Raw genomic sequence first — 25,544 nt, 5'->3', positions numbered from 1 at the left:
TAAACACTGGGGTGCATGTGCCCCTTCTTTTCACCACATCTGTATCTTTGGGGTAAATACTTAGTAGTGCAGTTGCTAGGTTATAGGGTAGCTCTATTCTTAACTTTGTGAGGAAACTCCATACTGTTTTCCAAGTGGCTGTACCAACTTGCATTACCACCTACAGTGTAAGAGCGCTCCCCTTTCTCCACATCCTCTCCACCATTTGTTTCCTGCCTTGTTAATTTTGGCCATTCTAACTGGTGTAAGGTGGTATCTCAATGTGGTATTGATTTGAATTTCCCTGAAGGTTAACGATGTTGAACAACCTATACTTTCAATACCATCCCTATCAAAATACCAAAGTCATTTTTCAAAGAACTGGAACAAACAATCCTGAAATTTGTATTGAACCAGAAGACCCTGAATCGCCAAGGTAAAAAAGAAAAACAAAGCTGGGGGCATCATGCTGCCTCATTTCAGCCTATATTATCAAGCCATGATCTCCAAGACGGCATGGTATTGGCACAAAAACAGACACATAAAGCAATGGGACAGAACAGAAAAAAAGTTATTTAAAATTTTTTTTAAAAAAGACGAAAATTAAAAAGAAAAATAAATAAATAAAATTTTAAAAAGAAAAATGAGAAGTTAAAAAAAATTTTTTTTAATAAAAATTTTTAAAAACCTGCATTAGAACTTATCACTTGCCTTTGTCCAATCCATCCATCCCTAACCTAGGTTGTAAGTTCCTCGAGGGTAAGACAGAAGTTTTATACTTCCTCTATATTTCTCTTAATGGTTGGCACAGAAAACCTATACTGAAGGAGATAACAACTGAATAAAAGTAGGTTCCTCTTGGGCACCTAGATGGCTTCGTTGGTTATGAGTTTGCCTTCAGCTCAGGTCATAACTCCAGAGTCCCAGGATTGAACCCAAATTGGGCTCCCCGCTCAGCAGAGTCTGCTTCTCCCTCTGACCCCCACCATCTCATGCATACTCTCAAACAAATAATTAAAATCTTTAAAAAAAAAAAAAAAAAAAAGCAGGTTCCTCTTAATCCAAGCAGGATCTTTAAATTTTAATAAAAATTACTTAACAGGAGCGCCTGGGTGGCTCAGTTGTTAAGCATCTGCCTTTGGCTCAAGCCATGATCTCAGGGTCCTGGTATCGAGCCCTACAGTGGGATCCCTGCTCAGCAGGAGGCCTGCTTCTCCCTCTCCCACTCCTCCTGCTTGTGTTCCCTCTCTTGCTGTGTCTCTATCTGTCAAATAATAAATAAATAAAATCTTCTTTAAAAAAATTACTTAACAGGGTACCAGGGTGGCTCAGAGGGTTAAAGCCTTTGCCTTCGGCTCAGGTCATGATCCCAGAGTCCTGGGATGGAGCCTCGCGTCGGGCTCTCTCCTTGGCGGGGAGCCTGCTTCCTCCTCTCTCTCTCTGCCTGCCACTCTGCCTACTTGTGATCTCTCACTGTCGAATAAATAAATAAAATCATTTTTAAAAAAATTACTTAACAGTATGCCTTTAACTTAACGGTAAGCCTGGCTGACCGTCGGTGGAATATGTGACCCTGGATCTTGGGGTTATAGGTTCAAGCACCACCTTGAAAATAAAGTCTTTAAAAGAACAAAACAAAACAGAGCGCTGGGTGGCTCAGTCAGTTGAGTATTCAGACTCTTGATTTTGGCCCAGGTCATGTATCTCAGGGTCGTAAATTAAGCCCGGCCTCAGAGTCCATGCGGAGCCTGGAATCCGATTGGGATTTCTCTCTCCCTCTCCTCCCCACTCACGCACTCTTTCCCTCTCTAAAAAAATAAATAAAGATAGAAACAACAACTTAAAAAAAGAAACCAAACTGAGACTCATATTATAAAATGCAGATACCTAGACCCTACTCCCAGAGAGTCTCATTCAAAACCCCTGAAATGGCTTCAGAATCTATATTTGTTGTTGTTGTTGGAATGTGCCTTTTCAGTAAGAAGCTGGGGACTCTCATGTCAATGATTTTAAATTACAATTTGAAAAATACAGTTGCCGACTTTCCTATATGAAAAAAGCCAGTCTCTCAGTCAAAAGCATAGTGTTCCTGGACTGATGGAAAAGAGGCAGCCAGATGTACTATCCTATTAGCTCAAAGACCAATTCATTGTAAGCATACACGTAAGTGAAAAAATTAAAAATGAATCCTCTTTCGGGGCGCCGGGGTGGCTCAGTGGGTTAAAGCCTCTGTCTTCGGCTCAGGTCGTGATAGATCCTGGGATCCTGGGATCGAGCCCCACGTTGGGCTCTCTGCTCAGCAGGGACCCTGCTTCCTCCTCTCTCTCTGCTTGCTTCCCTGCCTGCTTGTGATCCCTGTCTATCAAATAAATAAATAAATAAAATCTTTAAAAAAAAAAAAAAGAATCCTCTTTCCTAGAAGGCAAAGCTTCTTCATTTATCCCTGCTGATAAGGCTACAGCACATATTCATAGGCTTCTTGTTCTGCCTATTTCATCTTGTTTCTAGTGGAAAATATAAGAAATCAGACGTAGTCACATTAAGAAATAAGGCTGATAATTACCAAACAAAACACCCTTAGGCAACAGTTATATCACCAATCAATAGTCCAGTGTTGGTCAATTTTTCCAAGACAATGAAATGACAGGATATTTGATTTCAAGTGAACAGCCATCTGTCTAGGCAATGACAGGACTCTCTTATCAATTGCTAAACTGTAGTAATTACCAGGTAGCTCACAAAGGACAAAAAAAATGTCAACCATTAGTAGTTATTCTGTTCTCCCTTTCAAAACAGGTAAGTATCACAAAACTTTTCCTCCAATTGAAAATAGTTTTTAAAAAATCTATAATTAAGAAAAGTACTTCAAACCTAACTTAAGAAAAAAAAAAACTATTGACCAATCTTCTTTGTGAATATATATGTATTAGAATACAAGCAAATTTAGCCTAACATTATAGTAAAAGAATAATTTACCATAATCAAATAGGGTATATTATAGGAAAACAGAGATGATTTATCAATAGAAACTGATTAATGAAATCATCACATTAATAAGTCAAAGGAACAATGGATACACATGTACAATTGGGTAAGTACTACTGAGCAATTCTGAAATGTTCAAGATCTACTCCTTATTTTTAATACAGAAGCTCTACTGAAATATAAGATGCAGACAAGTATACAAATCATCTAAGTGCATTGTTCAATGAATACTGTGAACACACTCATGCAACCATTACATAGATGAAGGAACAGAATAGACCAACATCCAGCAGACCTCTTCCTACTCCTTTTCAGTCATTCAACCACCCTCCCCCCTTTTTTAAGTGGGTTCCACCCCCAGCATGGAGCCCAGTCCAGGGCTTGAACTCACAACCGTGAGATCAACACCTGAGCGGAGATCAAGGGTTGGATGCTCACCCTACCGAGTTACCCAGGCACCCCTCAACTAGCTTCTGAACCAGCTATTTCCTCTGTGCTTCACACTTTCCCCAGAGAGCCACATCACTAATTCCCTCACCTCTAAGTTTTACACAAAAGTCATCTTCTCACTGTGGCTTAAGCACTAACTACCTTATTTATAATTACAACCCAATTTCAATTCTAGCATTCTCAATTTCCTTTCACCAATTACTCTTTTATTGGTCCACTCTCTAAATTCCTATATAATTTCCTATAGGAAATGTAATTTCCTATATAATTGGTCCACTCTCTAAATTCCTATATAATTTCCTAAATTCCTATATATATAATAATGAATATAATATAATATTCATTACATTTACTGTTTCCCCCCACCCAGGAGCTTGATGTGTTTTGCTTCCTCATATATCCCAAGCACCTAGAACAGAATCGAGACTGTACCAAAAAATGTTTGTAAGGTGCTTGCTGGCTCAGTCAGAAGAGCACCCAACTCTTGATCTTGGGTCATGAGTTTGAGCCCCATGGTGGCTGTAGAGATTACTAAAAATAAATGAACTTTTTAAAAATGTTTGTAGAAGGAAAGGATCAAGAGATAGAGGGGAAAGAGGCAACGTGGTTGGAGGTGAGAAAATGACTATCAGCAGTATAAATACAGTTACAATCTTTCTAGAGTATAATTGGACAACATCTAACAAAACTAAAAATGTGTGTATTCCTGGGTCTCCTGGGTGGCTCAGTAGGTTAAGCCTCTGCCTTCAGCTTGGGTCATGGTCTCAGGGTCCTAGGATCGAGTCCCACATTGGGCTCTCTGCTCAGCAGAAAGCCTGCTTCCCTCTCTCTTTGCCTGCCTCTTTGCCCACTTGTGAGCTCACTCACTTGCTCTCTCTCTCACTTGCTCTGTCAAATAAATAAATAATTTTTTTTAAAGTGTGTATTCCTTAACTCAGTAATTCCACTTAATAGAAATGCACTAATTCAACTAATATTATTGAGCAAAAGTACTAGGAATACACAAATAAGCATTTTCCCTACTTATAAAATTTATGGCCTAGAAAAGAAAAATATTAATCAAATAATCATATATATTAAGTATTATGAAGGAAAGGTACATAAAATAATATATAATAGGGAAAGGGAGATTCATTTGCATGTTTACAAAAAACATTTATACAAAGTTGTTCACCATAACACTGTTTTAGGAGCAAAAATTTGGGAAAAATCCAAATATCTACCAATAGGAGAAGAGTTTTTAAATTATACATTTCAAATGGAATAGATCAAATTTGAATTTCATCAATCTTCTGGTACAACTACCAATTTACAAAAAAAAATATGAAGGACAGAAAAGTAAACTATGCTATGGGAATATACACAGCAAAATTCACAATATGGGAAACTATAAGTCAAACAAAGACATGCAATTAAATGGCTTCACTGCCTCAATAAATAATTGCAAGGAAAAAATTAAGACATGGAGAAGGAATCCACAGATTAAAAAAAAATTACAAGCTACATCAAAAAGATAAAACAGGTAAAAATAAATTCTAATGTTTAATGATGCACACCTGAGTGATAAAACATAAAGCAAGGAAGTCACTGTCATAAAGGTTGGTAATTACTTTTAGGGAGAAGATTGGGATTGGGAAGGGCATGTGGAAAGCTTTCTAGGGTGCCTAAGAAAGGGTTTTTTTTCCTATCTTATGTGAATTCATTAAATGTTTGTTTTATAAAGTTGTCTATCTGTGTTACATTCTACAATAGATTTTTTTTTTTAAGATTTTATTTATTTATTTGACAGAGAGGATCACAAACAGGCAGAGAGGCAGGCAGAGAGAGAGGAGGAAGCAGGCTCGCTGCTGAGCAGAGAGCCCAATGCGGGGCTCGATCCCAGGACCCCAAAGGCAGCAGCTTAACCCACTGAGCCACCCAGGTGCCCTACAATAGATTTTTGTTTGTTTGTTTGTGCCTCAAACAAACTGGGTATATCATTACAATTACTACCATCTGATTATTTCATTTCTCTTAAGTCTTCAAAAAGTGCTTCACTGTCTTCAAGATAAAATATAAATAGCTTGTTATGGCTTTCAAACCCAGCATGATATGAAGACTATATGCCTTATCTCTGACCCTGCCCCACACTTATTCCCTGCCCTCACGTCATCCAGAATTTTCAACATGGCTATAGATCATGCTTTTTCATATTAATGTCCTAGTACCATAAACTCTTTTTTCCTTTACCTGACTGACTCTTATCTTTCAAAACTCAATTTATGCCAGAGGTTTCAGAGGAAGGAAGGATGAATAGATAGGGCACAGGAAAATTTTAAGGAAGGGAAACTATTCTGCATCATATTACTAGGGTGAATACATTTGCCAAAACGCACAGAACATACAAGGCAAAGAGTGAACTATAATGTAATCTATGGGGTTTTGTTGACTTTTAAATTCTTTTCAATTTAAATATCACTTTCTCGGGTGCCTGGGTGGCTCAGTGGGTTAAGCCGCTGCCTTCGGCTCAGGTCATGATCTCAGGGTCCTGGGATCGAGTCCCACATCGGGCTCTCTGCTCAGCAGGGAGCCTGCTTCCTCCTCTCTCTCTCTCTGCCTGCCTCTCTGCCTACTTGTGATGTCTCTCTGTCAAACAAATAAATAAAACCTTAACAAATAAATAAATAAATAAATAAATAATCACTTTCTCTGGGAAGCCTTTCTTTACTATCTAAAAATTGGATTAAGTTTTCTTCCTCTACTACTCACTGAATCACAAGGCAGTAAATTTCTTTTCCTCTCTAGACCTGAGCTCACTAAGGTCAAAGACTTTCATCTCTATATCTCTAGTTCCTAGCATGGTTCTTGATATGAGGAAGAGGTGTCCAATAATTATTTGTACAACAAATAATTCTAACAATTGTTGATCTCAACAGTACTTCTGTTAATCATGTTTTACCAATCAAATTCATTTCTTCCCACTCTGAACCAAAGAAACCAATAATAACAAACCAAAGATGACCATGTTTTTATGGGAATAACAAACGGTCGTATATATACAACAAATACTGTGCCTAGGTTAGGCAGTTACGTGCTATAATCAAATAAAACTTTTTTTAACATTTTATTTTTTAAGTAATCTCTACACCCCACATGGGGCTCACACTCACAATCACAAGACCAACAGTAGCATTTTGCACCAACTGATCCAGGCAGGAGCACCCCAAACTTGAATACATTAATCTGACATTTTTAACATACATAATTGTGTGCCATAGTAATTGAAAATAAATGATAATAAGTTGATGTATTAACTACAATTAGCCACCTCAAATTCTCTCTGGAAAAAGACAGGATAGAAATAAATGAGTCAGAAGACTACAATTAATATTATTTTTATCAGGCAAACCATACTGTTATAATTTCTCTCTTTTCTTTGTTAGTTTGCCAAAACCTATAATCATCATCAGTATCAACTGCTTATACAGATACCACATGTACAGGGTAAAACTCATCACCCACTCTTACTGACAGAAGTCCCAGACTCACTGCACTGCCCTATTACTAAAATAAGAGTCCCTCTACACTCTGTGGAGTCTATAACCAGTATATTTTCCTGACTCTGAGAGTCCTAACCCTGGAATAAAAGTTGCAAAACTATCAATTGACTGATCATCTACTCCCACTACCCAGGGAGGATGTTCTAGCCAGTTATTGGCCAAGACTGAGAGTGGAGGGGGCTATCTTTTAAATTTTCCCTTCATACTTTTCTTTTATCCTACTATGAATATCTTTTCGTTAATTCAATACATTCTAATTAGCTTCTTCAAAAGCCATCTCTAAACTCACGTCTTCTGGAAAGCTTTCCTGAACAAACCACATGCCATTCTTTTTTTTTTTTTTTTAAGATTTATTTATTTATTTGACAGAGAATGAGATCATAAGTAGGCAGAGAGGCAGGCAGAGAGAGAGAGAGAGAGGAGGAAGCAGGCCTCCCGCTGAGCAGAAAGCCTGATGCGGGACTCGATCCCAGGACCCAAGGTCATGACCCGAGCTGAAGGCAGAGGCTCAGCCCACTGAGCCACCCAGGCGCCCCACTACATGCCATTCTTAACCATCCGCTTCTTCCTCAGCCACCTCAGGAAGATAAGTGCTAAAATTAACTCTAAAATAAATGTACTTCGAGGGTACCTAGGTAGCTCAGTCAATTAAGAGTCTGCCTTCATCTCAGTCATGATCGTAGGGTCCTGCAATGGAGCCCCTCATTGCACTCCCTGCACAGTAAGGAGTCAGCTTCTCCCTCTCCCTCTGCTCCTCCTCTTGCTTATGCTCTCAATTTCTCTCAAATAAATAAAATCTTGAAAAAATAAATAATTTTTAATTAATAAAATTAACTTTATGTAAATTAATTTCATCTCAATTTTTTAAATGTCCATTAATAGGAACTGGTACCCTATATAGTGTATATTCAACCTATTAAGTGTAGTATATATTCAACATATTAAGTATATATTCAACATATTAAGTGAAAAAAAGTAAGATATGTTAACATTGTGCAAAACATACTACATTTGTGAGGGCGACTTTAAGTATATTACATGTTTATGAATGCATAAACTCTTTCTAGAGAAATCCATAATAAATGGCAATACTGATTGCCTCAAGGCAGAAACTGAATGGCTAAAGGATAGAGTAGAGGAAAAAAAGCACTCTTTTTCATAGCATACACTATATCTTTTGATATAAAAAATAAAATGTATGTATGAGGTTCCTTTAAAAAATAATAACAAAAGGGCAAGGAGGGGGTCCTAGGTTCAAGGTAACCAAGAATCAGATACCCAGGGAACACCAATACGATTAAGATACTTTAATGCAAGAGCCAGAAGAGAAGACTCAAATAGAAGTGGTAAATGGTGGAAGACAGATGGCAAAGAAAGAATATGAGCTCTGGGGTTTTAGAAATGAGAAAGGGAAAAACAAAAGAAATTGATGAGGTGGGAGAATCTGCAAGATAGAGGCCAGTTGGTCAAGCGATCCTATTTTCCTGAGGGCTTGTGGTTCTATATAAATAAGTGGAAGTAACTAGTGATGTAACACTTGCTCTTCTGCTTTCATTGCTCACAGTAATCAGTCATAAGCCACCAAGATTTTAAGTGGACAAAGCTTTCAATCCTCTAACAAATTAAAAACGAGAAAGGGTAATAGGTGACGAGAAGGACGCTAGGACCTAAAGTGAGAAAGCTTCCCCCCACTGACAGAAAGACAGGAAGGAAGGAAGGAAGGAAGGAAGGAAGGAAGGAAGGAAGGAAGGAAGGAAGGAAGGAACTCCCAGAGGAGTGAATCTGCCAAATAGGGCCAGCCCTGTATATCTTTACTCTTTGAAGAAGATGTACAAAACAGGGACTCATTTTCTTCAGCACAGTAGCAAGTACAGCTTTGGTATCACTCTATTCTCTCCAAGTCAATATGGTCGGCATATAATTTGGCATCTTTTTAATCCTCTCCCCATACTTACCACATATCATAGTATGAATAATCTTTGCTTTCATTCAACACATTTCTTTTTTTTTTTTTTAGATATTTTTTATTTATTTATTTGACAGAGAGAGATCACAAGTAGGCAGAGAGGCAGAGAGAGGAGGAAGCAGGCTCCCTGCTAAGCAGAGAGCCCGATGCGGGACTCGATCCCAGGACCCTGAGATCATGACCTGAGCCGAAGGCAGCGGCTTAACCCACTGAGCCACCCAGGCGCCCCAATCAACAGATTTCAATTAGCTCCTTAAATATCATCTCTAAACTCATCTCTCTGGAAAGACTTCTTGAACCAACTTTATGCTATTTTTAACTATTTGCTTACTCCTCTGTCATGTGAGTACTTTCCTATTTCTAGGATATCACACTGCACCTGAGGATCATCTCATAAATAAGAGCCAAGTTGCTACATTTGTGTATTTGTCCTTTTCTGACCTAAATAGGTTATAAGCTAAATCTTCTGATTCTTTTTCCATCCTCCCATCATTCTTCTTTGAACCCCACAAATATAAAATATATTCTCTTGTCTATGTATCTATTCATTAAAAACAAGAATACTCCATGAAAATACAGAAGCCTTTGGAGAGGAGGAAATGAAAAGATTTAATGGATAAACTTATACCAAAAAGCTTTGAGTTTCTTCTCTGTAATGCTTGTCTGGAGTTTCCAAGTTTCATAAGAGAAGTTAAGAAAAGTATGATAATTCTTTCCATCTAGCATCTGCTAAAAAGTCTTTATTTCTACAAAAAATAAACATGAACAATTTAATGCTTATAAATTACGACACAGCTCACAAAGCTTTAGTTACTGCCAATATCACCTATCAGTTACCTGATTATGAGTCTTAATGTCAGTCCTATTATAGAAGCATCCTCAGAAATCCACACATTCTGAAGAAACTAAATTTTCAACCCAAAGGAAAAGAATACTTCCTTCCAATAAATAATGCAAATTATACTTTTTCAATAATCATTTTTCTTTTTTCTCCAGAAAACTTTTCCCCCAAAATCCACATGGGCTGAGGTCTCTCAGAGGTGAAAAATCAGGCTTCACTCCCTGGTACCTAACATATCACAAAGTGAGATATAGTTGTGCAAATTCCAAAAGAAACAGAAGACTAAGTCCTTGCTCCTGCAATTCACCAGTCTAGTGGAGAAAAAATCCTACCAACCAGGAAAGGAAAGTCTAAGAAAACATGTAGAGTACATCACACTAAACTCTACTAGAAAATAATGATAGGTGGTGGGCTCATTGGTATTAGTTCCTCTATTCCTCTCCAAAACTTAAATGTGTTACAAGTACTCTCTCACATATTCAGATACTGCATAATTAAAATTTTTTAACTTTTTCTTTAAGATTTTATTTATATATTTGAGAGAGACTGAGCAAGAGGGAGAGAGCACAAGCACAGAGGAGAAGCAGAGGGAACGGGAAAAGCAGACTCTCCACTGCAGGGAGCCCAACAGAGGGCTTGATGCTCAACTCCAGAGTCATGACCTGAGATGAAAGCAGATGCTTAGACTCCCAGTACACTCTGTGTACTGAGCCACCCAGATGGCCCGTGTATAATTAAAATTTAACTTGTTTTCTTAATGGGGTACCTGTGTGGCTCAGTCGTTAAGCATCTGCCTTCAGCTCAGGTCATAATCCCAAGGTCCTAAGATGGAGCCCCACATCAGGCTCCCTGCTCAGCAGGAAGCCTTCTTCTCTTTCTCCCACTCCTCCTGCTTCCCTCTCTTACTGTCTCTTTCTCTGTCAAATAAATAAATAGAACCTTTAAAATAAGTAAATAAAATTTAAGTTTTTTTTTTTAAGAAAAATTAAGATGTTGGAAGAGTATTCTCCAAACTGAGAAAACTAGTTATCTTGGAGTCGGCTGGGGAGGGATTATTATAGAGAACTGTAACTGTTTATATTTCTCAATCACTTAAAAATTTTTACAGAAAAGACATTATGTATTTTGGGTTTTTAAGTTTAGACTAAAAAGGGAATTGATTTAATATGTTGGGGCAGGGGCGACAATGCTTTATAACACGTTGCAAAGTAATCACAAAGTTTCCACACAAATTTTGAATTCCAATACATTATCTGGACATGAACTACCAGAATTTCTTAACCCAATAACAAACGTGTGAAACTCATTCTATCAGGGCGAATGAGGACAGAGGAAAATTCCTACTATAGTCAAGGCCAGGATTTCAGGGAAACAGTCTTTGCCATGGGAAGCAACCCAAAAAATAAACAATCTATTCCTTATGACTTCAAGAAATTTTTAAAACATAGTAAGAACCCAAAAGGGGTATTCAACTCAAAGTTAGTTCTGAATATTTTTTTGTAACACATGGTACTCTAAGAGCAAGTCAAAGGATAGAAAAAAATAAGCAAAAGGTTTTTCTGATGTATGCACACATACATTTTGACATGTGTAAAATCTCTCAAATGATTCATAAGAAACTGTTAATGATGACTACTTCTGGGGAGAAGACCCAAATCCCTAGGTATAGAAATGGAAGGGAGACCTTTTACTGTATTCTCTTTAATATTTTAAAGTTTGTGTGGCATATGCATATTTCCTATTTAATAAATGACGTAATTTTAAAATAACATAAAAGGCACAAGGCAAATAAGAAGAGCATATTTTTCTGAATTATATTACATTAGATTTTTTACATCAATAGGTCATATAGGGTAAAGAACATGGACCTTAAGAGTCAAATAGACCAAGGTTTTAACCCCAGTTCACACACTTCCTAGAAACAAGTGGCACAAAAGAAGGTGACCGGTGAGAAGCCCTGATAAAAAGACTCTGGGCTGCTTTCTTTTTTTTTTTTTTTTTCTCCTCTGGGCTGCTTTCTTCATGCTACCATGCAAAGTGGCCATCAAGATTATAACAAGAAAAGCAATACATTGCCCAACTTTTAATACAAGTGACTTGAAATGAGACCAAATTTTAACATTGAGGACATTGAACAGAACCTTTAAAATTCATGATATGGGGGTGCCTGGGTGGCTCAGTGGGTTAAGTGCTGCCTTCTGCTCAGGTCATGATCTCAGGGTCCTGGGATGGAGTCCCACATCGGGCTCTCTGCTCGGCGGGGAGCCTGCTTCCCCTTCCTCTCTCTCTCTGCCTGCCTCTCTGTCTACTTGTGACCTCTCTCTGTCAAATAAATAAATAAAAATCTTTAAAAAAAAATTCATGATATGTATTGAAAACGACATTATGACAAAAACAACTGGGACAGTTATCAAGCTAGAGTTTATGAGGTAGCACCACAATGGATGGAACTAAAAGCCAGCTGGCAGAGGGACTAAACAGCCCACTAATCAGGCTTTGAATTTAAGTGAACAGCATAAGTATTATAGCTTGGGGGAGTGAATGTATTTGTGATTAAATCAAAAGTAACAGTGTCTCAGAGGAACCTGGGACAGGAATTCAATAATTTGTCCAGGACTATCTTGGACACCTATCACTCAATTTCAGTGCAGGGCATTGTTTAAGAAAGCTATCTGAAGTCTTAGTATACCGTGCTAATATATGGAAGGAGCCTGCCATGCAATAGCAACATGGCATTGCAAAACATAGGACAAGCTGAGTTCTGTCCATTCAAAAGTTACGGTGAGGGGGTGCCTGGGTGGCTCAGTGGGTTAAGCCACTGCCTTCGGCTCAGGTCATGATCTCAGGGTCCTGGGATCGAGTCCCGCATCGGGCTCTCTGCTCAGCAGAGAGCCTGCTTCCTCCTCTCTCTCTCTGCGTACCTGTAATCTCTCTCTGTCAAATAAATAAATAAAATCTTAAAAAAAAAAAAAAAAGTTACGGTGAGGGATTCTTTTTTTTTTTTTTTTAAGATTTTATTATTTATTTATTTGAGAGGCAGAGATCACAAGTAGGCAGAGAGGCAGGCAGAGAGAGAGAGATGGAAGCAGGCTCCCTGCCGAGCAGAGAGCCCAATGCGGGGCTCAATCCCAGGACCCTGGGATCACGACCTGAGCCGAAGGCAGAGGCTTTAACCCACTGAGCCACCCAGGTGCCCCACGGTGAGGGATTCTTGATCTCTTCAATACACTGTGGGAAACATAGATTCACCCAGTATATGCTCCTAAAAGGATGCTACTCCTAGTCGAGACTGTGAAGCCACAAACTTCTCTAAGATTTAGATCTCCTGAGAGGTAGAGGCGATCAGCATCGAAGCTACTGTCATTTGGAAATAGTGATACAGAAAAGAAAATTACTGGAGAAGAGGCCACAGGACCTGATGCCAGCCAAGCTTCCTTTTTATCTGCAGCTATGCAAGAGGGTTAGGTCTGACAGTCATGAAGTGCAAGTTGGTGTCCTCTGGTATAAAATGCTGGAGTGTCAGTTTTATGGTCTACTCCATATGATTATACCCTGACACAGTAAGTACTTGCTAAAAGGGTCTATTCCTTCCGGCAAGGGCTGGGCCCAGAATGAAAGAAGGAAATTCTGAATCAGACACAAATAAAATTACCTGCCTATTAGAATCCACCATCACCTGACTGGGAAAACAAGTCCTGGTCCCCACTGGGAGAAAACCAGAACACCTAGAAGCTTAAAGTTAGTCTTTTTTATGGTAGGGGGAGAACTAAGATTAAGAGCAGAACTGGCAGTATCAGCCCAGAGTTTTGTGTAGGCTTGATTTTGATCAAGGAATTATACCATCATCTGTATAGTACACTGGAATCTAATCTTCTAGATGGGGAATAACTGGTTATATATAACGAATGACCCATTTCTCTGCCTCCCCAAAAAGGTATATTAGAAGTAAGTCATAGCATGGAGTGGACAAGATGGAAACCAAGAATAATGGGAGAATCTTAGAGGACTATTCGAATGTAGTACAGACTAGGGATACTGCATGTCAGGCCTGATGGCTTAATCGTAGTGGGAAGTACTTCCCACTAGCTCCAGCTTCCTATCAAGGAATCAACAATATCAGCATTATAGATTGCCAGGAAATATAACAAAAAGTTGAAAAGGTAGGGTAAGTCATCTTATAAGAAGATGTCTCTTTTCAGTATGATCGCAAAAAAGACCCTTTTGAAATTAGTGGTGGCCAAAATATCACAACTTAGTAGCTAAGTTGATAATGATTCTACTTCTCAATGTTTGGTCACTATTATTCATGGATGTGACTCACATCCACTCTTCTGAACTGATTCATACTTTTAAGAAAAATGTTAAACAATATGTTGAGCTATGCCCTGTTTTACTAATTTAAAAGACTGATTCATACTCAAGAAATTCTGGTTTATGATCTGATATGTCACTATTTATAAGAAATATTGTAACAAAACCAGTGAAACACACCCTTCACAGATAATCAGAGAAATCTCTGAAACACCAATGGTGGGCTCTATCTCAAAAGTTCAAGCTACCTTCAAGGTCATATTACAAATAGAAATAGCATAAACCCCAAAACCTTTTTATTTCAGACATAGTAATTGATTAGGAGAAACCTTAGGAATGATCACCAATAAAAGCAACACTAAAACTTCAAGAACTATTTAGAACTCTCGGGGCGCCTGGGTGGCTCAGTGGGTTAAGCCTCTGCCTTTGGCTCAGGTCATGATCTCAGGGTCCTGGGATCCAGTCCTGCATGGAGCTCTCTGCTCGGCAGGGAGCCTGCTTCCTCCTCTCTCGCTCTCTGCCTGCCTCTCTGACTACTTGTGATCTCATTCTCTGTCAAATAAATGAATAAAATCTTAAAAAAAAAAAAAAGAACTATTTAGAACTCTCAATCAAGGAATCACTAGTATTATCAAACTAAACCATGTCAACCTCAACAACCAACTATTGTTCAATTAAGTCTCAAATCCAAATTGAAAAAGGAAATCTACATGACTTGCCTCTACAATGTCAGGCCTAGGACCATTTTCTGATATTTATTGCTTTTTTTAAATTATCACATACAAAATCATTTAGAGAAAAACTGCAAAGTTCAAAAGAGTATAAAGAATAAAAGTGAAACTTCCCTACAATCCTAGTCCTGAGAGCCACATTAAAACTGTATTTTAGGGGCACCTGGGTGGCCCAGTTGGTTAAGCATCTGCCTTCAGCTCATCATGATCCCAGGCTCCTGGGTTCAAGCCCCAGATAGGGCTCCCTACTCAGCAAGGAGCCTGCCTCTCCCTCTGCTTGTTCTTTCTCTCTGTCAAATAAATAAATATGGGCGCCTGGGTGGATCAGTCATTGAGCATCTGCCTTTGGCTCGTCATTCCAGGGTCCTGAGATCGAGCCCCACATTGGGCTCCTTGCTTAGCAGGGAACCTGCTACTCCCTCTCCCACTTCCCCTGCTTGTGTTCCCTCTCTCACTGTATCTCCCTCTGTCAAATAAATAAATAAAATAAAGAAACAAAATGCTAATAAATAAATAAAACCTTAAAAAATTACAACTAAACTGTATTTCCTTAGAGTTTTTCTTCCTATGCTTAGCTGTATATAATTTATTCTTTTTTTTAAATATAATTTATTCTTTAGATAACTGAGATCATACTACCTATCACCTTAGGATCCTACTTTTTAAAGCTTCTTCATATAGATATCTCCTGTGTCTTAAACTATTAATTAATTAATTAATTTATTTATTTTTTTAAAGATTTTATTTATTCATTTGACAGACAGAGATCACAAGTAGGCAGAGAGGCAGGCAGAGAGATAGGAGGAAGCAGGCTCCCTGCTGAACAGAGAACCCGATACAGGGCTTGATCCCAGGACTCTGGAATCATGACCTGAGCCGAAGGCAGAGGCTTTAACCCACTGAGCCACCCAGGCGCCCATATCTTAAACTATTTAAAAGCATAGTACTCCATCACATGGAAATGACACAATTACCCATTCTTTCAAAATTTTTGCAATTTTTATCCACTATAATTAAAGTTTATACATAAATGTTCCTTTGCATCTCAACTTATTTTCCATGAATATCACCTAGAAGTAAAATTATTGAGTTAGAAAGGTTGTGCTAACTTAGACACCCCGACAGAATGTGTGAGTAGTCATCCAATCAAATCCTTGCCAGATACTAAATCACTTTTGTTTCACTTCTCAATTGCAACCAGTAATACCATCATTAATAATACAGCAGGAGTGCTATAACAACCAGATATGTATAAAAACTGAAAACAGCAGGGGGTGCCAGGGTGGCTAAGTCAGCTAGGCGTCCAACTCTTGATCTCAGCTCAGGTCTTGATCTCAGGGTCATAGGTTCAGACCCTGTGCAGGGGGGCTCCATGCTGGGCGTGGAGCCTTTAAAAAAATTGAAAATAGCAGAAAGTTGTAAAAATTAGTAGTCCTAAGGTCATTTGGTGTGGCAACATGTGTGCTGTTTCATTCTTTGACAAGACATAGGTAGAAATATCCTCACTAAAGAATGAAGTTTGAATACCTTAGAAAATTTAAATACCTTTGGAAAAGGAATAAAACAGTTTATCTCTCTACACCACCTTCCTGTATGTTTAACGTTGTAACTAAGGTAAATTCACATTATACCATTTGTTGCAAATGAGATTTCTATCTAATCTGCAGACCAAATTGCAGAGCCTCAGAATAGCTCAATAAATTGAGCAAGAATTATATAAATATGAAAAAGCTGGCATGCAGATAAGACCTGCAAAAGTAAATATGAGGTTCAAACATACAAAAAGTATGTATCTGTTGGTATCTGCCACCAACCCTCAGTTGAAGACATATCTGAGGAACACAACCTAAAAACAAAAGTATATTTGGGCACCGGTGTGGCTCAGTTGGTTAAGCGTCTGCCTTCTGCTCAGGTCATGATCCCAGGGTCCTGGGATTGAGCCCTGCATCGCACCAGGCTCCCTGCTCAGTGGGGAGCCTGCTTCTCCGTCCCCCTCTCTCTCTGCCAGTCCCCATTTGTGCATGCTCACTCATTCTGTCAAATAAATAAATAAATATTTTTTTTTTTTAAAAGTGTATTCACTCACTTTTATGTGACCCTATAAAATCAACTCTGCTAAAAAGTTCTAGAACAAAAGTAATGGGCTATTGTGCTGGTACTGAGAATGACTTCAAAAAAAGATATAAAGGCAATTCAGTGGGGGAAAAAATAACAGCCTTCTTAACAAATGATGCTGGTACAATTGGATATACACATGCAAAAAGATTATCTTAGACCCTTAACTCACACCACATACAAATGGCAATGAATGAACCTTAGTTGGATCCTAAATTAGGACAAAAAGGAGGCGGGGCATTGGTGGCTCAGTGGTAGAATTCTTGCCTGCCTAAATTAGGACAAAAAGGGCAAAAATATTTTTAGGAAAATTAGAGAATTTTTGTATAAAGAGTAGACATCAGAAGCCACTATGGAATTCTGTTAAATTTTTAGGTGTGATAGTTTTGTAATCCTATGTGAATTATACCCTAAGGTAAAATACAACTGAAAAAAAAAAAAAAAAAAAAAAAACCTTATAAGAACACTGAATTTTAATTAGTAGGCCTGTTGTTACTAATAGCATTGGTATATCAATCCTGAAATTTGCCTATGCACATGATAGGATAAAGCAAATGAGTACATAATTTGATATTCTTGGGAACAAGAGTTCTCACTGAGAGAAAAAGGAACATACAAATATGGAATGGCAGAAGGTGAGGAAAAACCCTGACATGAAAGTGTTAATTGGTAATAACAGTATGAACATATGAGTTAGGTATGTATGTTTGTTTTCCTAGTTCTGTCCATTTAAAGAACCAAAAAGCAATACTACTCCAGTAGCAATGAGCGTGACCAGTTCCAAGATCTTGATTTCTAAATACTATTCCCCACTAAAACAAACCAGGGCTTGCTGGAGAAGTAACTTATTCTAAGACTGAGGCAGTGAAAGGACAAGATGCATGGAACATCTACCACCGAGAAAGGAAGGATTTATTAAAGAATGATGGGGCCATGTCAAAAGGACACAGGATCTGGTTTAAAGGGAGTCTCAAAAGCCAAATTTGGGGAAATTTGAGCGAAGACAGTAACAGAGCTATATTATAAAAAACTGAGTTAAAGAAAGAATACATGAGGGGTGCCTGGGTGGCTCAGTCAGTTAAACATCAAACTCTTGATTTCAGCTCAGGTCATGACCTCAGGGCTGTGATATCAAGCCCCACATCAGGCTCTGTATTAGGTGTGGAGCCTGCTTAAGATACTCTCTCTTCCTCTCCCTCTGCCCCTTCCCACCCCCTGCACTCTCTCTCTCTCTCTCTCTCACTCCCTTTAAAAAAAAAAAAGAGTATATCCAAATAATTGGGGTCAGAGAAACCTTCACAGCAAAGCTAAGAGTAAGAGCTTCTTTAGAGGAGTAGTCATTTGTGAAAACATTTTGAAGGCATCTCACAAGTAACTACAGAAGACTGAACCTAAAAGAAAAGGCAGTGGAGGGACCTGTGAAGGTATCTCAGGACTAGGAAGTTACAGGATCATGTGATATGACGGCTAAAAGAAACCTAGAGACACAGTTTTCAGGGACAGGTGGGCCATGGGGAACATGGTGGCAACAGACCTTGCCGAGATCACAGATGTGAACATCAATTCTCATGGCGTCTTCAACTGACATCTGTGACAAAGTACTGGGCAAGACACAGAAGAAGAGCTATAGTGCCTAGGAAGCAGGCCCATCTCCCACCAGACCCAGGACAAGAAGATCTACATGTATGTCTATTCAGTGGGTTACGGTCATGCCCAACACTCCATCTCCACCAAGAAGATCAAAGCCATGTACCCTGAGTACAAGGTCACCTGGGCCAATGATGGCTACTGAGGTCTGCTTAAGGGGCCAGCTGTACCCCCTGGCCAGACGCTGGAGACCAATACCAGCTTGGCCCAAGCACTCCGGTTTATCTCACATACAGGAATTAAAAACATTATCACCCCTGCTTCCCCCAACACCCCACCCCCCCCAAAAAAAAGAAAGAAAGAAAGAAAAGAGACCTAGAGACCATTTAGACTAACTCTCCCCTTTTATACATGAAGAAACTGAAGCAGACAGTAACAAGACTTCCAGAGTCACTCAGAGAGATACAGCAAACCCAAATTTAGAACAAGGACTAATTATTTCATTACTCTTCTTAGAAAGTTTTAGCTATTAAAAGTACTACATTGTTGGGAGTGCCCGCCTGGCTCACTCAGTAGAGCCTGTGAACTTTGCTTTCAGGATCATGAGTTCAAGCCCCACACTGGGTGTAGAGATTATTTTTTTTTTTAAGTAGTACATCATTAAGTACTTAGAAAATGTAAGATGCAAAAAGGGGGTTAAATAGTCATAATGCCACAGATGAACAGATAAAGAAGATGTGGTATACATAATGGGATACTACTCAGCCATAAAAAAGAATGAAATTTTGCCATTTGCAATAACATGGATGGATCTAGAGGATATGATTATAAGTGAAATGACTCAGTCAAAGACAAATACCATATTATTTTCACTTGTATGAGGAATTTAAGAAACAAAATGAACAAAGAAAAAATGAGACAAAAAAACAGACTCTTAAATATAGAGAACAAACTGGTGGTTACCAGAGGGGAGGTGAGTGGGGGAATAGGTGAAAGAGCAGTAAGGGATTAAGAGTATACTTATCATGATGAGCAATGAATAAATGAGCAATGTATAGAATTGTTGAATCACTATACTGTATACCTGAAACTAATATAACACTTTATGTTAATTATCTGAATTAAAACAAGAAGGAAAACAATAGGTAGTACCACATAAATGTTCTGAGGTTTGAGTCCTTCAAAATAACCTGCTGGACTTTCATTTGGAACTACTTACTGATTTCTTTTAGGTTAAAATTGGAAGAACAGGGGGTGCCTGGGTGGCTCAGTGGGTTAAAACCTCTGCCTTCAGCTCAGGTCGTGATCCCAGGGTCATGGGATGGAGCCTCACATCGGGCTCTCTGCTCCGCAGGGAGCCTGCTTCCTCCTCTCTCTCTGCCTGCCTCTCTGCCTACCTGTGATCTCTGTCTGTCAAATAAATAAATAAAATCTTTAAAAAAATAAATAAATAAAATTGGAAGAACAACAAAAAAAAAAGTCAATCCCTCATACCAGAGACAAATTTGATTAATATTTTGGTACTTCTATTTCCAGGTATTTTTCTCCTAAATTATATAAATACATTATATACATGTATTAATCTGCATGAGCTACCATAACAAAATGCCACAGATTGGGTGCTTAAACAGCAGAAATTTCTCAGTTTCCAGAGGCTTAAAAGTCAAAGATCAAGGTTCTGGTAGGGTTCAGTTTCTACTGAGAGCTCTCCTACCCTGCAAATGGCAACTGTCCTGCTATGTCCTCACATGGTAGAGAGAGCTCTGGTGTATCTTCCTCTTTTTAAAAGGGAACCCATCCTTTCAGATTAGGGTCCCCCCATGACTTCATTTAACTTTAACACCTCCTCACAGGTTCTCTTTCCAAATACAATCACATTAGGGGTTAGGACTTCAATATATGAATGTTAGGGGAACACAATTCAGCCCACAGCATTCCACCTCGGGCCCCCTCAAAATTCATGTCTTTATCACATGCAAAATACATGTTTTCCATCTCATCAGCCCCACAAGTCTCAAATCCAGATCAACCCTAAAGTCTAAAATCCAAAGTCTCACTTAAATAGCAACTAATTAGATATTAGTGAGACTCCAGGCAAAATTCCTCTCCAGCTGCGAACCTGTGAAGCCAAACAAGTTACAATGGTGGAAGGGACAGGAATAAGTGAGAGATTCCCATTCTACAAGAAAGAAAAAGGAAAGAAGGAAGAGCTGACAGATACCAAGCAAGTCCAAAACCTAGCAAGGCAAATTATATTCAATGTTAAAGCTGTAGAATAATTCTCTTTGGTTGATGTCCCACCTTCCAGACCCACTTGGTTAGCAGCATTACCCCCACAGCTCTTCAGGATGGCCCTGCCACATGGCTTTCCTCAGGGGCCTCCCTCTAAAGCAGAAGAGCATTGCCCACTGGGCCTGTGCTGGGAGTAGCAGCACTGATATTCTCTGAATCACCTTCCAGGTCATTCTTCCCTTTCTTCAAGAAAAGCACATGTTCACACCAAAATGATGCTACGATCTGATCCTGTAGAATCCAAGAAGCCAATAGCCTTCATTCCTTCCCTCTTTGTCTCCGTTAGTTGAAACTGGCATATATACAGGAAGTTTTATATAGTTTCTAAAAGATATTTTTAAAATAATCTCTACACCCAACTTGGGGCTTGAACTTATAACCCCAAGATCAAAGTCACACATACCTCTAAGCCAGCAGACACCCCTGTTTTATATACTTTTTAACTTAAAGATCTTTTTTTAAGATTTTATTTTATTTTGAGAGAGAAAAAGACGAGTATATGAGTGGGGAGGGGCAGAGGGAGAGGGAGAGATTCCCAAGCAGGTTCAATCTCACTACTGTGATATCATGACCTGAGCTAAAATCAAGAGTTGGATCCTTAACCAACTGACCCACCCAGGGACCCCTTTAAAGTTTCATAAAACTGTCTATTATTCAAAGCATAATGTTAACTAATGCATAATACTCAATCTTATGATTATCATTTACTATTAACTATAGTCACTTTTTAACTTTGTTATTTAAATATTCTGTAATCAACATCTTTATACACAAATCTTTATCTGCTTTTTGATTACTTATAATAAACTCCCAAAAATTCAATGACTGAACCGAATGATCTTCTGATTGGAAAAAATATATATACCACTGTAATAAATTACCAAAAAGGCAAGGATTTTTTTATGATTATTAAAGTATATTAAAAAATCAGAACAACTAAGTTAAATGTGTGATTCCTGACTGGATTATACAATGAGGGAAAAAAGAGCTATAAAAAATTTGGGGGATAACTAGGGAATTCTTAATATGCACCATATATTAGATAGTATTATTGTGTCAGTTTTAAATTTCTTGATTCTGATCATGGTGGTTTGGTTATGTAGACTGTCCTAGCTCTAAGGAGATACATGCTGATGTGTCATGAAGTCTGAAGATTACATCCAAATGGACGGCTCCATACTGAGGTTGCCTGGGTGAGGCTCACCAGGTTGCTCTGTCCACTGATTCATGATTTTCTGCCATTTCTTGGCAAAAATGGCAACTAATGGTGCTATTCTTTTTTTTTTTAAGATTTTATTTATTTATTTGACAGAGAGAGATCACAAGTAGGCAGAGAGGCAGGGAGAGAGAGAGGAGGAAGCAGGCTCCCTGCTGAGCAGAGAGCCCGATGTGAGACTCGATCCCAGGACCCTGAGATCATGACCTGAGCCGAAGGCAGCGGCTTAACCCACTGAGCCACCCAGGCGCCCCTAATGGTGCTATTCTGAAGAGACCGGAACAGAAGGGTGCAGAAGTAGATGAAATTATTGAATATTTAAAGCAGCAAGTTGCTCTTCTTAAAGAAAAAGCAATTTTGCAGGAAACTTCGAGAGAAGAGAAGAAACTTCGAGTTGAAAATGCTCAATTAAAGAAAGAAATTGAAGAACTGAAACAGGAGCTAATTCAGGCAGAAATTCAAAATGGAGTGAAACAAATACCATTTCCATCTGATATCTGCTGCAAGCTAATTCCACAGTTTCTGAAAATGTGATACAGTCTAGATCAATAACAACTATAACTGCTGGTGCCAAAGAACAGATAGGAAGAGGAGCAGAAGAAAAGAAGATGAAAGATAAAACTGAAGTGAAAGGAGAGAAAAAGGAGAGAAAACAGCAGTCAGTAGAAGGAAGCATTGACTCTAAGCCAGTAGATGTTTCTCGTCTGCGTCTTCGAGTTGGTTTTATCATGACTGCCAGAAAACCCCCTGATGCAGATTCTTTATATGTGGAAGAAGTAGATGTTGGAGAAACAGTCCCAAGAACAGTTGTCAGTGGCCTGGTGAATCATGTTCCTCTTGAACATATGCAAAATTGGATGGTGAGGGGCACCTGGGTGGGTTAAAGCCTCTACCTTCGGCTCAGGTCATGATCCCAGAGTCCTGGGATTGAGCCCCACATCAGGCTCTCTGCTTGGCAGGGAGCCTGCTTCCTCCTCTCTCCCTTTGCCTGCCTCTCTGCCTACTTGTGATCTCTGTCTGTCAAATAAATAAATAAAATATTTTTTAAAAAATCGGATGGTGGGGCGCCTGGGTGGCTCAGTGGGCTGAGCCTCTGCCTTCGGCTCAGGTCATGATCTCAGGGTCCTGGGATCGAGCCCCACATCGGGCTCTCTGCTCAGCAGGGAGCCTGCTTCCTCCTCTCTCTCTCTGCCTGCCTCTCTGCCTACTTGTGATCTCTGTCCGTCAAATAAATAAATAAAATTTTAAAAATAAAAAAAATAAAAATAAATAAAAATTAAAAAAAAATAAAAAAATAAAAAAATAAACATCGGATGGTGATTTCACTTTGTAACCTGAAACCTGCAAAGATGAGGGGGGTAATATCTCAAGCAATGGTGATGTGTGCTAGTTCACCTGAGAAAGGTGAAATCTTGGCACCTCCTAATGGGTCTGTTCCTGGAGACAGAACTGGTTTTGATGCTTTTTCTGGAGAGCCTGACAAGGAGCTGAATCCTAAGAAGAAGATTTGGGAGCAGATCCAGCCTGATCTCTCTACTAATGATGAGTGTGTGGCTACATACAAAGGAGCTCCCTTTGAGGTGAAAGGGAAGGGAGTGTGTAGGGCTCAAACTATAACTAACACTGGAATAAAATAAAATTAAATGCTTCATTTACTGGGGCACCTGGGTGGCTCAGTGGGTTAAAGCCTCTGCCTTCAGCTCAGGTCATGATCCCAGGGTCTTGGGATTGAGCCCCACATGGGGCTCTCTGCTCTGCGGGGAGCCTGCTTCCCCCTCTCTCTCTGCCTGCCTCTCTGCCTACTTGTGATCTCTGTCTGTCAAATAAATAAATAAAAATTTGTTTAAAAATGCTTCATTTACTGAACTACATTGGAGAAAACTTTAATAACAATAGAAAGAAATACATTTGTCACTTGTAAAAAAAAAAGATTATATCCAAATGATTCAGAAAATATGTGTATTTTTGTGTATGCATATATACAGAAGGAGAGAAATGAGAGTTTGGGACAAGGGAGAGCAAGTGTGGCAAGATGTTTACCACTGAATCTAGTAAAGGATAAATGGGCCCTCATTATACGGTCAACTTTTCTGTTTTGGGGTGTTTCTTTTTCCCAAAAGATAGGAACAGACTATTCACAGAAAAATAAATTAGCCAATAAACATATAAAAATTTTTAGATTTTTTTTTTATTTGTCCAAGAGAGCTAGTGAGCACAAGCAGGGGAGTGGCAGACAGAGGGAGAAAGAAGGTGGAAGGAGAAGCAAGGAGCACAATGTAGGACTGGATCTCAGGACTCTGGGATGAGGACCTCAGCCGAATGCAGACGCTTAACTGACTGAGCCACCCAAGTGTCTCAAACCTATTGATTATTTATGGCCTTTTATTTCTACCAGCTCTCTTGGCATTTGATCTCCAATCACTGCAAGTGAACTTCAAAAAGGGTGCAGGGAGGAAAGGGAAGTGAAATCTCAATCACTACATTTCACATCTCATTAGCAGTCTTGGAGAAAGGTTGAAGAGATTAAAAAGGTCAAGAGTGCCTGGATGGCTCAGTCAGTTAAGCATCTGACTCAATTTGGCTCAGGTCACAATCTCAGGGTTGTGAGATCAAGCCCCATGTTGGGCTCTGTCCTGGTCATGGAGCTGACTGAGATTTTCTCTCTCTCTCCTTCTGCCCTCTCACTCTCTCTCTCTATCTTGCTAAAAGAAAAACTAAATAAATAAATAATTTAAAAGGTCAAAAATAACTCATTAGAATGAGTTCTGGAAAGGACCTATAGACTTTAATTCATAGCCTGGTTTTCAATTTAGATTCTTCTGGTCTCTTATGACCCTAAATGTTTGATAAATTTGAAGTCCTATATAGAAAAAAAAAGTTAGCAATAAGTAAAATGAAAAATTGCAGACTTACTCTAAAGAAAGAAAAAATGTTGAGATCTGCCACTGGTCTTACTTTGATCAGAAAAGTAGCCTATAAAATGGAAGACAACCAATGGACTGACAAACCATGAATGGAGTTTTCCTTCTCAGAAACACTATGAAGGTTATAATGGTTCCAAGTATTGGCGGTGGAGTCAGGTTGTCTGTGTTAGAATATTTACTTCACTACCTACTACCTATGTGATTTGTGTCAAATTACTCAATCTCTTTATGCCTCAGTTTCCTCATTTGAAAAATGGGACAACAGTAAAAACCATGTCTTAGGGTTATTTATGAAGATTAAATAAATTAGTACATTTTAGTTCTGATGGCAGCATCTGGCATACCGTAAGATCTCAATTTATGTTACTATGGCTCTTATTATTACCACTATTGCTACAATAACTACTACAACTACCACTTTCAACCAGCAGCTATTTAGAATTTGGCATCTGGTTCAGAAAAACTATACTAACACAAAAGAAGCACAAAACACACACACACAGTGGTTGAAAAAGTGAAAGACAAAGACTATACATCAGTCCTTTAGTGTCTCCTCAGGCTATTTTGAGAGACACTGAGAAGGGAGAACTACACCAATAAAACACAGC

At 38.8% G+C, this 25,544-nt stretch overlaps 1 protein-coding gene and 1 pseudogene across 8 annotated transcripts in view; one reads left to right on the top strand and one right to left on the bottom strand.

The window, feature by feature from the left end:
• The window catches only part of UNC13B (unc-13 homolog B), a 225,981-nt gene that overhangs the window by 114,860 nt on the left and 85,577 nt on the right, over positions 1-25,544 (bottom strand). The window lies entirely within an intron of this gene.
• Positions 20,646-23,812, top strand: LOC309847224 (aminoacyl tRNA synthase complex-interacting multifunctional protein 1 pseudogene; annotated as a pseudogene). The gene is made up of 3 exons: positions 20,646-20,667; positions 22,260-22,872; positions 23,329-23,812. The product of its transcript is annotated as an aminoacyl tRNA synthase complex-interacting multifunctional protein 1 pseudogene (transcript).

The sequence above is a fragment of the Mustela nivalis genome (assembly GCF_964662115.1).
Source record: "Mustela nivalis genome assembly, chromosome: 13".
In the NCBI taxonomy this organism is placed as follows: Eukaryota; Metazoa; Chordata; class Mammalia; order Carnivora; family Mustelidae; genus Mustela; species Mustela nivalis.
The sequence above is the reverse complement of the archived record's forward strand: the minus strand, read 5'-3'. Positions and strand labels throughout refer to the sequence as shown.